General features: G+C 29.4%; 1 long non-coding RNA gene across 1 annotated transcript; it reads right to left on the bottom strand.

Annotated features, from left to right (window-relative positions):
- Positions 1 to 6,848: 6,848 nt before the first annotated feature.
- On the bottom strand, positions 6,849 to 7,740 carry LOC145187600 (uncharacterized). The gene is made up of 2 exons (XR_016449227.1): positions 7,537 to 7,740; positions 6,849 to 7,027 (listed from the first exon to the last, which is right to left on the bottom strand). It is a non-coding gene; the product is annotated as an uncharacterized LOC145187600 (long non-coding RNA).
- Positions 7,741 to 12,709: the final 4,969 nt, after the last annotated feature.

Below are 12,709 nucleotides of genomic sequence, written 5' to 3'. Positions count from 1 at the left end.
AAAATCTATTATATAAAAATATATCTATCTATCTATCTATACATATACATATACATATACATACATATATATATATATATATATATATATATATATATATATATATATATATATATATATATATATATATATATATATATATATATATATATATATATACACATATAAGATACATGTATATATACATAATATGTAATACATAAATATATATACATATTTATGCAAACAAATGAGAAAATCAATTTTTTTTAGCCTTTATATGTATATATATATAAAGGGAAACATGGGGCAAGATGACGAACTTTTTAAAAAGCACTTGTATCTTATTCAATAACTGTTTCAATAAGTAAAACATTATCAAAAAGTGCAAGAAAAATTATTATGCGCCACATATGTATAAAAAAAACCCATATAAAAACTATAAAAAGCCTGGAAAAAACTCATTAACCAAAGTTACCTCAAATTTTCATCTTGCCCCGTATGCGGGGCAAAATGGCGACTTTGAAAAAAGTAAATTCCATTATACAATTACCTTCTCAATTAACACGACATCATAAATTCTAGTTAATAAGATACATAATACAAACGGTTATGTAATTTTTTAAGCAATTAAACTATATATTTATATTGAGCTATGCAAAAAAGTCTACTAATCAGTATTTAGCAAATTCCAACACAATAAAATAAATATTTTAGTGCATAATAAAGCAATGTAATAATGTCTAAGCTACACAAAAGTTATTACAGTACAGGTTTATAGTAAAACATTTACTTTGGCGAAACGACAAACGAGTCATCTTGCCCCGTTCATCTTGCCCCTAGGGTACTTAATCTTCAAAATGACTCATCTAACCCCATGTTCCCCTATATATATATATATATATATATATATATATATATATATATATATATATATATATATATATATATATATATATATATATATATATATATATATATATATATATACATGCATTTATATATGCATAAAAACATTAATCATTCATATATAAATAAATGATGATATAGGTTAAATTGGATAAGTAGGTTAAGTTAATACTCCAGTAAAATAGCAACACGAATGAATGTAATTTTTTGCATTAAAAAAATTGTTTTTTAAACAAAATGTTATTGTGTTTTTATATCATAAAAACACAAAAAAAACAGAGCTTAAATATCCTAAATACTCCTCTTGCCTTTTTTTAAATTTAATTGTTGTTTATATGACTAAGAGAATTTTTTTTTATCAAAAACAGTTTATAGTTTTCTAAACAAGTCAGGTATATGTGAAGTGTAGCATAATAAATTTTATTGCAGCTCAAGGAAAATATAACTTTCTTTTATTGTAATTATAAAATTTTTATTGTCAAACAGAAATTACAAACTAACAAGTAATTTTTCTGTGAACTCTGCAAAGCTTATACTACTAGAGTTTTGTGTTGCAACTTACCCCGTTCACTGTTGCATCCTGCCCCGATGCGGGGTAAGACATTTTTTTTTTCATTTTTGTTTCACTATTGCGGAATTACAAAGTTTTATATTATATTTATCAATGATGGATTAATTTGTCACTAAGATCTATTTAATAACCCTGAAAAAATATTTTTTTAATATCAAAGTTTAAGGAGATAAATGTAGTTTTTTAAATTTTGTTGCAACTAGCCCCGGTCTCCCCTATACAAATGTATACTTTTTTTTTTTATATCATTCTTCTGTTTGTCTTTACAAATTTTAAATATATTCAAGTCAAAAAACGACTAAAAGAATATGATAAAAAGAAAAAAAATACATATAGGTGAGCACTGGCGCACAGTGGGACGAAATCCCGAATTCGTGGTCAAAAGTCAAATTTTTGAGTTTTATATTTTCGTCATTTTACGTTCAGATCTTGTTTACAGATAGTCCTAGAACAAAATTCCAAACAGGGCAGGTATATACCTGCTCTAGGGTGGCCTGGACATCAGTTGACATTTAGTCTCCGTTCGGTACGCACTAAACAAGTGGACACGTCGAAAAATTCTTCGCCTGTTTTAAAGTGCTGTTAAACTGAAGAAACTATTTCAATTGGAATTCGGCAAAAAATGGAACTTTCTGGAGGAATGTAGAATATATGGTTATGCACTGTTATTGCTCATTTTAATTTTTTTTAATATTTAAATCGCGCGACAAGAAAACATAAAAAATTGTAAATTTTTTTATCTGAAATCGATTTTCTGATGTCGTTTTACAAATTTAACCGCGGTTATCCACCTTCTTTCGACAAGGAATTGATAGTGTATAGTGTTAAATATAACATATTAAAAAACTGGCTGCCATTGAGTGCCATTTTAATAATGAGACTAGTTTTTATGAAGGAATACGTGGTGCGGCATTAATCTATTAACATAGATTAATGTCTGAAAATGGTCATGGAAATTAGTGAATTAACATTATTTAATGGCACTAATTACTTTTTAATACAATAGTTTATTATTTTAAATATATGCTTTACAAGTTACTTCTGATTCCGTTTTATGATAATCTCAAAGTTTTAGAAAATAGTCCTCAAAGAACTCTCAGCAGTTATAACTGTATTTTTTTTTTATAGTCTTCCAAATCATCAAATAAGGAATTGTCAAGAAAAGATATATTCTTTATGGTGAAAGACAGTTTAAAAAATGAATATAAATTTATCATTGATGTTTTGACAGATGCAATTTTCAAATAAACGGAACATGTGATTCAGGTAGGCGAGGATGAAATGTCATTATCACGGTTATTTTCAAATTTTCGATCGAGATGGAGAGCAGCAGGAGGATGGAAAGATTTTTTTCGGAAAAAAAATGAAGAATGGTTGAATGGCACCGTACATTGGCATATACTGCTCAAATGAGTTTAAGGACTTCTGGTCAAGTACATGCTGCTTAAGTTGTTAAAGATGTCACGTTAACAACCCCAACAAGAGCCTCAAAATATAAATCCGCTGTTAGTTCACTAAATAAAGTACCTTTAACACCAGATGAAGCACTTTCTTTAATGATCGAGAAAGGATAATCTGTACATAAATTGGTGATCCATGCAGCAAAAATTGTAAAATATGCCCTTTTACCGATTGGAAAATTTTCTGAAGATGCCCAAGAGTCACGCTATAAGGACATTAAAAACTTCAGATTACATCATTCAAGAAAATGCTCAAGAGAATCGAATACGAGAGACATTTTTAATAGGCTCTAATTGTCGTAGTACTTACATACGATGTAAAGAATTTTTATTTTGGTCTTTATTTCTTGTAAGAGAGAGATAAGTAACAAAATGCTCGTTTTTATATAACATCTAAAAGGAAGCGTTAGAGGCTTGAATGACTGCGCGATTGCGCGCAACATTCCCCGCCCAACATTAATTTTTAACTAAAAGTTCAATGTCATCTTCATCGCAAAATTTCACTTGAATAACCTTTTCGTCTATTGTTTTATATGAGGCTTCCAATAAATATAGCTTGTTTATAGGTCGTTCGATGACAATTGGTTTTCCATTATAAACGTACCTAACATCTGCTGCTCGAGTTTGCTTGTCATGTGATTTGATTAATTTCTGTACTATTCCAGTTTTAATATATTTACTTCGTATGTAAGGCGGGCATTTGCTATTAATTTGCGGAGGCAACGTTTTGTTGAAGCAACAAGTCTTTCGAAGAATCCTCCCCACCAGGGCGCAGCGGCAGCGTTGAAATGCCATAATATACCGCGAGATGAAATGAAATCTTGAGTAACTTTAGATATGAATTGTGAGCCGTTATCGGAAATGATTTTAGTAGACGCGCCTCGTTTCGCTATAAACCGTTGTAAACTTCGTACACAAGATTCAGCTTAGGTTTTCACTAGCAAGATTTATATATTGTACGTTAAGAGGAGAACATATATCTTTTGCGTAGCAAACTATTCGTATTGTGCGACCGAGTAGAGATTTAATTCGTAACTCAACTTTTTCTAAGTACTCTGTTGTATTGTTGTTACCAAATGTTTTTATACATATTTCTTTCGTACCTAATGTTTTGACTTTTAACTTTGAATGTAACTCAGGTGATATATAACTTAACTGAGAGCAATTGTCGAAAAGTATTCTGCAGTTATGTAAATTGCCATCTTTGTCCAAGACTTGAGTTGATGCAGTTTGTAGCAAAACAGATTGTTGACCTTCAGATGTAGCTTCTGCAACTGAGGTCAATTGTCCTTCAGATTGATTATGATGAGATTGATTTTGTAGGTTAGAATTCTGTGTATCGATACATAATGCAACATGATGACGACGTCCACATTTAAAACATTTTATTTGAGATGAACACTATTTACTTATGTGACCACTTCCTAAACATTTGAAGCAAAGTTTTTTATCACTAATGATTTTCTTTTTTGATTGAATATTCGTAACTGATCGACAACATTGTGATTTATGCGGCTGGTCACAAAATAAACATTTATTTAGTTTTTGGAGATCTCTTGGATTTGAATAGGAATTGTACCGATGGGGTATCCTGTTAAACGAACTAGATGAATGAATTCGATTTGATTCCCTATTCTTTGCACTAGTAAGAAATATTTCTGTAGTAGGAAACCTGTCTAATTTATCTGATGAGTTAGTTAATGCTTTTCTCGCGCACGCAATTCAGTCTTTAGAAAATCAACTACTAATTTAACATCCCAGCTGTCATTGTTATTAAACTGACGGTTGACAATTAATGTTAGTTCTTCTGGTATCTTTTACAAAATTACTGGGATAAGAAGAGGTCCGTACATATTGCTATTAATACCTAGGTTCTCGAGACTTCTTACTAGTATTTCTAAGTTGTCAAAAAATTGCCTTAACTTTTCAATTTTACTAGTACTATGAATTTTTTCTAATGACAAGAGTTTACGCATATGTGATGATATAAGAGCTTGCTTATTGTCATATCTTCGTTTAAGTATTTCTAATGCAGCCTTGTAATTTTCGTTTGTCAAGGCGAGACCGGTTATAGAGGCTAGGGCAGGTCCCTGAAGTAAGTTGCGTAAGTAAGTCATTTTTTGGATGTCAGATAAATCATCATTAAGATCGATTGCACAATGAAAATTTTCTATAAAAGTTACCCAGCTTTCTGGTCTGCCATCAAATGGTTCTAGTTTTAATATAGGAAGTTTGATTGTTTTATTTTTAGAATTACTTGATAAACTTAAGGAATCGATCTTGGGATCGTGTTTTTTTAAATGCCTGTTAATAATTGAAAGCTCGTTCTTACATAAGAGTGTAAATTCTGTGGATGATTCTGCGTCCTGTTGTAGTTCATCATCATTTTCAATAAGCAAGGAAATTTCTTCATCAAACTGAATAACCTTAGTGAATTTCTCATTAATAGTGTCGCGAATATCGATTAAAAGTTGATATTGGTTTTCGTCATTGTTATTAGATAGAATTTCGGATGATTTTTTAAAAAGTTTATTTAACAATTTCATATTAACCGTTCTAAGTCTACGTTTTGATTGCAGGTTTGACATTTTGGCAAAATTAACAAACTTTATAACTCGACAATAATAATAATAATCTAGTATCTGAACTGATTGGAGCGTGATGTGAATTTAATAAATAATCACGAGCAATTGCAAATCGAAATAAGAATCAGCGACCTAGAAAAACCATGTGTAGGTAATTTGGGAATTTTGGCCACAAAATCAGGATTTCGTCCCACTGTGTGACGGAAGTTCAAAAACGTGGGGTACGAACATTGGAAACACGCCTCTTTGAGAGCGTGGGCACAATCTAATTTTTATGATTTTAAGAAAAAAATTTAAACGATCTAAACAAAAAAATTGTTTTCAAAGTTTTTTTCTTCAGGTCATTTTAATTGCTATGGAAACGGCAAATGTAAATTGATCCATGTTACATGAAAAATGAAATCAGCCAACATAAATGGTTGGGGTTGAAAAAAACTTGATTTGAAAACAAAAAAGTTTTTCGAAACAAAAAACAAGTCTAAAATCTTTAATAAAATTATACTACTTTATTTACAAAAAAAATTTTTAAACCACCTTCCTCTTTCGAGAAAAAAAAAATGTCCACCGTTCGAAGCTTTTAAAAAATTCGCTAGAATTTTGTTTTTCGATTTTCTGAGTTCCAATTTTTTTTTTTTTATCAACATCAAAAAAAACTTTCCGTTCTAAAAATTTATCGAATCTCATCTTAAAAACTCGAATATTTTTTTTATAACTGTTACCATTGATATCAACAAAAAAACAACCTAATTATTTTATATTTTCATTATTATTACATTAAATTATTCTCATTTCATAATATTTCCGTGGTTTTTGCAGTACTTAAAAAACTTCTTTAAGTTTAAAAAAAGAACAAATATTCGCAACAAAAACTCCAAATAAAAATGAAAATTTTTTTCCCAGTGGGCACAAGAACGTTTTGCAAACGTTTTTTAAAGGTCCCGTGAAACGTTTTTTAATGGTTTTTTGAACGTTTATATGAAACGGTGACCGGACGTTTTCCTAAATACGTTTTTTGAACGTTTTTTAAGCGTCTCACGAGAACGTTTTTTAATGGTTTTTTGAACGTTCATATAAAACGGTGACCGGACGTTTTCCTAAAAACGTTTTTGGTACGTTTTTTAAGGGTTTTTCATTTACACACAATAAAAACCCATAAAAAACGTATTTTTTATGGGTTTTTATTGTGTGTAAATGAAACGTTTTAACCTTTTCAAGGATTATCCTAGATGCATTTATTTAAGTATAAGTTATTTCAGTAAATAACTTATGTTATGCAGAAACTAAATCTTTTACAAACGAAAATTTAGGAGCAACAGCCTAGATTTTGATAATTTAATAAATTTCTAAAAGTTTAATTTTCTGTTTATTTATAATATAAGCATACAAAAAAAAAGCATACATTTATAAATAAGCCTACAAAAACGTAATAAAATAATTGTTATGCTATTCTGTCAAGAGCTCTCTTCAAATGATCTTCAACTTAGCGACCGAATCGAACTTCGTTGTATTTGACACCAGTGTTTCTAAAAACAGAAATATTATAGGAATCTTTCATGGATTCCAACTAGCACATATAAAGGGTGTTACTTGAACACACATTTATACTCATGGTAAATTCTACACTTTACTTTTAGTTTACTTAACAACTTTTTTAACCATGTTACAATTTGATTATGTAATAAAATAAAAAAAAAAACCAGATGAAAGTTCCTCATATCAATAAATTCAAGTGATGCTTCTTGTGTTGTTTTTTAAAGTTGATGAAAAAATAACTTCACATATTATCTATTAACGTTGGAAGTTCTTTCAAACTTGATAAAAAAATATTTATTTACATAAAATGTTTAACAAAACCAGATGACATTCTTTGATAAACTCACATTTAGCAACTTTTTGCACTTTAATAATAGGACTTGCTTCTCTTATGTGCAAATGACTGTGATATGTTGCACTGTTTCATTCAAATATGAATAGAAATAGTTTCATACATTTATTTAAAAAGTTATTTATAATATTTTTAACTCAAACATACCTTGCATTCATTTGCTTGTAACTATGTCTGCACCTTTGATACTCATAATTCTGGTCAAAATTAGGTTCAATGAAATCAATAATAAATTCCGTTTCTACTTCAACAGTCGCATAATTATCGCTTTGGGAAACTAAAAAATGTTGATGGTTATTTCCAAACTTTTCTAGAACTGCATTTCTATTTTTTCTCCACATAATAAAATAATAATTTTTATCTCATTTACATTTCATATATATACATTTCATATATATTCATATATATAAATTAATATCACAAATCATTGTTTTACATAGTAAAACAATGATTTGTGATAATAATTTTATGTAAATTTAAATATAAATTAATAAATTTAGGCATAACAGTAATACAAACACTAAATAATGAAATGGGAGTAAAAAATGTTCAAAACACTGTTCAAATTACTTTAGGGAAGTCCCGAATTTTATATACGAACATATCTAGATTTGTAGGTTAAAATAACATATCTGTTGTGTCCTATCATTTTCTTTATATTAGCTATTTGGTTTAAGTAAGACTAATTAAAGGTAAGATTAATTTTAGTGTTAATTTAATGAAATATATAAAATAATCTTATAAATTTATTTTATAAATAGAAATTATGGGCTGTGCAAAGTATTGTAGTGCAAAAAAAGAGACAATTAATAAATTAAAACTAGAAGGGAAAACATACAAATTTATTCAAGAGACATTAAGTTGTTCTCCTATGATGATTAGAAATGCTCCAAAATGGAAAAATGTAGGCGAAACAAGGGGCCGAAAACAAAAAACGACTGAACATGAAGACAGATTGATAAAACGTGCTGCTGTTGCCGATCCTTTTGTAACTTCTCGCCATATTAAAGAAGATTTAAATTTAAGCTTTCTTCGAGAACACTATATAGGCGGTTAGAACAAAGTAAGTTAGTCGCTAGAAGCCCAAGAAAAGTTCCCCTTTTGAAAAAATGACATGTGGTAGCAAGATAACATTTTGCAAAAACGCATGCAGATTGGCCTGTTTCAAAATAACGTAATATTTTGTGGTCAGATGAAAGAAAAATTGCTTTATTTGGGTCAAGTGGACGCAGGATGTATGTAAGGAGGCCACCTAACTTTGCATACAAACCGCAATACACTATAAAAACTGTAATACATGGCGGAGCAAAAATAAATATTTGGGGTTGTTTTTCTTATTATGGCGTAGGGCCCATCTATAAGATTGATGGTATTATGGACCAAGACATATACCTTCAAATATTACAAAATACCATGTTGCCCTATGCAGAAGAAGATATGCCCCTAAGATGGGTTTATATGCAGGAGAACGATCCAAAGCATACCAGTCGCAGGGTAAAAAGTTGGTTCATCGAGAATAGGGTTGCAGTTATGGATTGGCCTTTACAGTCACCGGATCTCAATCCAATCAAAAACCTTTGGACGGATGTAAAAGGGGCAGTTTATAGTCAAAAACCAAAAAATCAGCAGGAGTTATGGCAAGTTGTCCAGACTGCTTGGAACAACATTCCTTTAGAACATTGTCAAAATTTGACTAACTCAGTGCCGAATAGATGCAAAGCTCTGATAAAAAACCAGGGGCATGCAATTAATTATTAATTTTTTACTATTGTTTATTTAAATTTATATCATTTTTTTGTAAATAAAATAAATTAATTGCAATATAACATTAAATAAATTAATACTACTATTATTATGTCGAACCTGTTTTTTATACTTACATAATTATTATAAATAAAAGCAAAAATTTTAAATTTTCTACTTATTAGTTTATCATCTCACACTATTTAATTAATAATCCAGTATTACAATTTCATTTTCAGTAACTGTTTAAAGATAACAATGTTAATTCGTCAATTTTAATCACACTACTATTATTTTGTCCATAACTGTATATAGTTTAAAAACATAATTCATTTAAAAATATTAATTTCATTATAAAAAATGCTTTTTAAAAATAACTTGAACTTGGTTGAGATTGTTTTCTTGCAACTATTTCTTTGCTACTCATTACTGAGAACATATGCACAAAAATCTTTGTATTACATTATATCTATAATTTACAATAACAAATATAAAAACTACCAATTAGAAATTAATAGAAATGCACTAAACTGTTGTTAAAATTTAATAATTTTATTTTAATACTTTATAATAACATATGTATAACAAAAACTAAAAAATGTAAAATTTCATACATTTAATAAAAAAAAAAAAATAAATTAACTGCTTATATATATATATATTTATATATATATATATATATATATATATATATATATATATATATATATATAAATATATATATATATATATATATAAATATATATATATATATACATATATATATATATGTATATATATATATATATATATATATATATATATATATATATATATATATATATATATATATATATATAAGTGCACAATATGCATCAATGTATAAAAATAAATTAAAATAATAATATATATACATACTTTTAAATAAATGCATAAATATACATACATATATACACAGATATGTTAATAGAACATTTAAGGAGTGTTGCTACATTGACTGAGGGTTTTGGTTTGGGCAGGCAATTTATCAATTAAAAATCTTTTATTTATAGTTTTAAACTTTTTCTAAATTAATTTCTTTTTTATTTAAATTTGACATTTAATGGTAAAAATTATATATATATATATATATTAGGGTGATCCAAAAAAACTTTTTTTTACTTTTTGTTATTCCTAAGGTCTAAATGTGTTCATTTATGAAAGAAAACATTGTACCAAAAAAATCAGCCATATCGGTTAATATTTAGAAGTCGCGCTGGGGCGATCTTTATACCCCTCTAAAATTGGAATTTTCAAAAGTTCAGTAAAATATTGACTTTCGTTTTCTGTGCACATTTCGGTTATTTACACTGATCTCTATAATAACTGGATAGCGCAACTCCGAGCAAAACTTCTTATTTTTTGACGCCAAAATCGCCATATTGGAAAGCCCCAAAAATTTTAATCGCGTAAGCTTTAAGTTCTGTTTTTCGGCTTATCGCTTTATCGCTTTATCGCACATATCAGATTTCATTGTTCTGGGGCTTTCCAATATGGCGATTTTGGCGTCAATTTTGATATTAGAGATGCGCTATCCAGTTATTATAGAGATCAGTGGTTATTTACCGTTCGATTTTAATAAAATAAAAACGAAAATAAAGCTCTTATTACACATAATAATTTTTATTAAACAACATTAAACAACAACAGCTGCTCATTGTCGCCTCGTTTGTTTAGCACTCAATGTTGATTTTTTTGCATCTGGTAAGACAGCCCTGTTTTCTGCAACTAAATTTAGCACATACTTTTGCTGCTCTTCATCTTTTGTTAAGACAGCATTAAAGTCTTGTACTAACTTCACCCCTCTTTCGGCGCAATCATTAACAACTTTAAGAGACTTCACTACTTGTTTAGAGTCGGCATACGACTCATTGTTTTTCCAGTTTGAAGGATCTTCTTCAAGAAAGGAAATGTCAATATTTAAGAAATTAAAAAATGAAAATGATTTACACGTTACAATGTCCTCAAGGGATTTACTCATTACATTTGTAATATCTGTTAATTTCTTTGATGGCCTATTATTGTCTACGCATTGACGCTGAAGGGCAGTTATCATCTTTCTTTTAACTTCAATCTCTACATCATCACTAAAAAAGGCCAAAGATATAAGTTTTTCACTTAAATACCATAGATGCCGCTTCATTGCCTTGGTTGCAGCGGTCGCTATATTTTCATTCATTTCACGATATTCCTCAATATTTTTTAGAAAATCTAAATCATTAAATGGGGCCGAAGCACTGAGTGGTGCAGTAAACTACTGTCGAACATATAGTAACGCAGCAAACATGCTAATATCTCTTACTGCGTTTAATTCATGTTGCACCATTTTAAATTGATCTCTAAATAACCATATTTTAATTGAATAAATAAGTTTTGCCATCCACCGAGCATGATGGAAGGCTCCAGGTGCTTTAAATCTTATTCCACTAGGAGGTTGCTCTCCTAAATGTATTAGACATAATTCAAGAAGTTCTTTATAATCATCTCGTGGTTGTGAGTCTTGCAAACATTTTTTTAAGAAATTAATTATAGACGATTTTTTTTCAATCGAGACGTTTGAAAGATATCTTTCAGCTTCTTCATCTTGCACTGTTGGGCTAAAATCATCTTTCTTGATATTCTTCCAGGCTTGTTTAAATCGTTTGTAAATAGCAGCATCTGGTCCGGACGTTGTTGGAAAATAAATTTTAAACACAGATCCTGCAACAATTTCAGTAATGTGATGACGACAAGCTAAATTCAATAATTCTTTTCCTAATTTTTCTTTAAGTAAATTACAAGCACCTTCTCAGATCCTGTATTGCTAGCTGTGGTATCAAACGACATGCCACAGAGATTATTAATAAGATTCGAAGCGTCCCATTCATGGAGGGAGGCTACAACTGCAGTAGCAATGGCTTCTCCTTTTGAATCAGGAAGTTTTGGCACTCCCAGAAGTTTTTCAACACCACGCCCTGTTACTAAAACTGACAAACGCTCAACATTTCCACTTCCATCGATGTCTGCCATCATTTTTCCATCCCAATGAACTACGAGAGGTACATCCGGTTTGAAATTTTCTTTCGTTTCATTGTAATGAGTTTCACGATAATCAGTTCTTACCCTATGAAAAGTAGTAACAGATATAGAGATCACTTCAATGGGAGCTCCTAAACTTTGCATTGTAGCTGCTATAGTTCGCATTGCCACACGATTGCTTACTTTTCCTCTATCTAAGGAAGCGACAACTTCAGGGGTAATAATTTTTTTTATAGAATGCTTCCTTTTCAGACCGGAGCTTTCTGCAACATTAACTTTTCCTTTCACGATATCATCATGATCGCTACTAGCAGAACTTGAAGGCGAAGTTGAATTCTCAAGAGCAAATACTTCTTCAGAGCGTTGTTTCCTTAACGCTTCTTTTTGCAAACGTTTATCCAAACTTATCTCCCTGCAAACTTTATTTTCTTCTTTCACTGCATCATCTTTATCAATGGAACCCAAGATATTTTTTATAAATCAAAAACATTAGTTGGCGCAATATCAAAAAGCTTCATAATTCTCTTTTCAAAGTCTGTTA

Source organism: Hydra viridissima, unplaced genomic scaffold, assembly GCF_058129835.1.
Source record: "Hydra viridissima isolate aposymbiotic clone 2 unplaced genomic scaffold, HvirCarnegie_v1 scaffold_1, whole genome shotgun sequence".
Lineage (NCBI taxonomy): Eukaryota > Metazoa > Cnidaria > Hydrozoa > Anthoathecata > Hydridae > Hydra > Hydra viridissima.
This window is presented reverse-complemented; position numbering and strand designations above follow the sequence as displayed.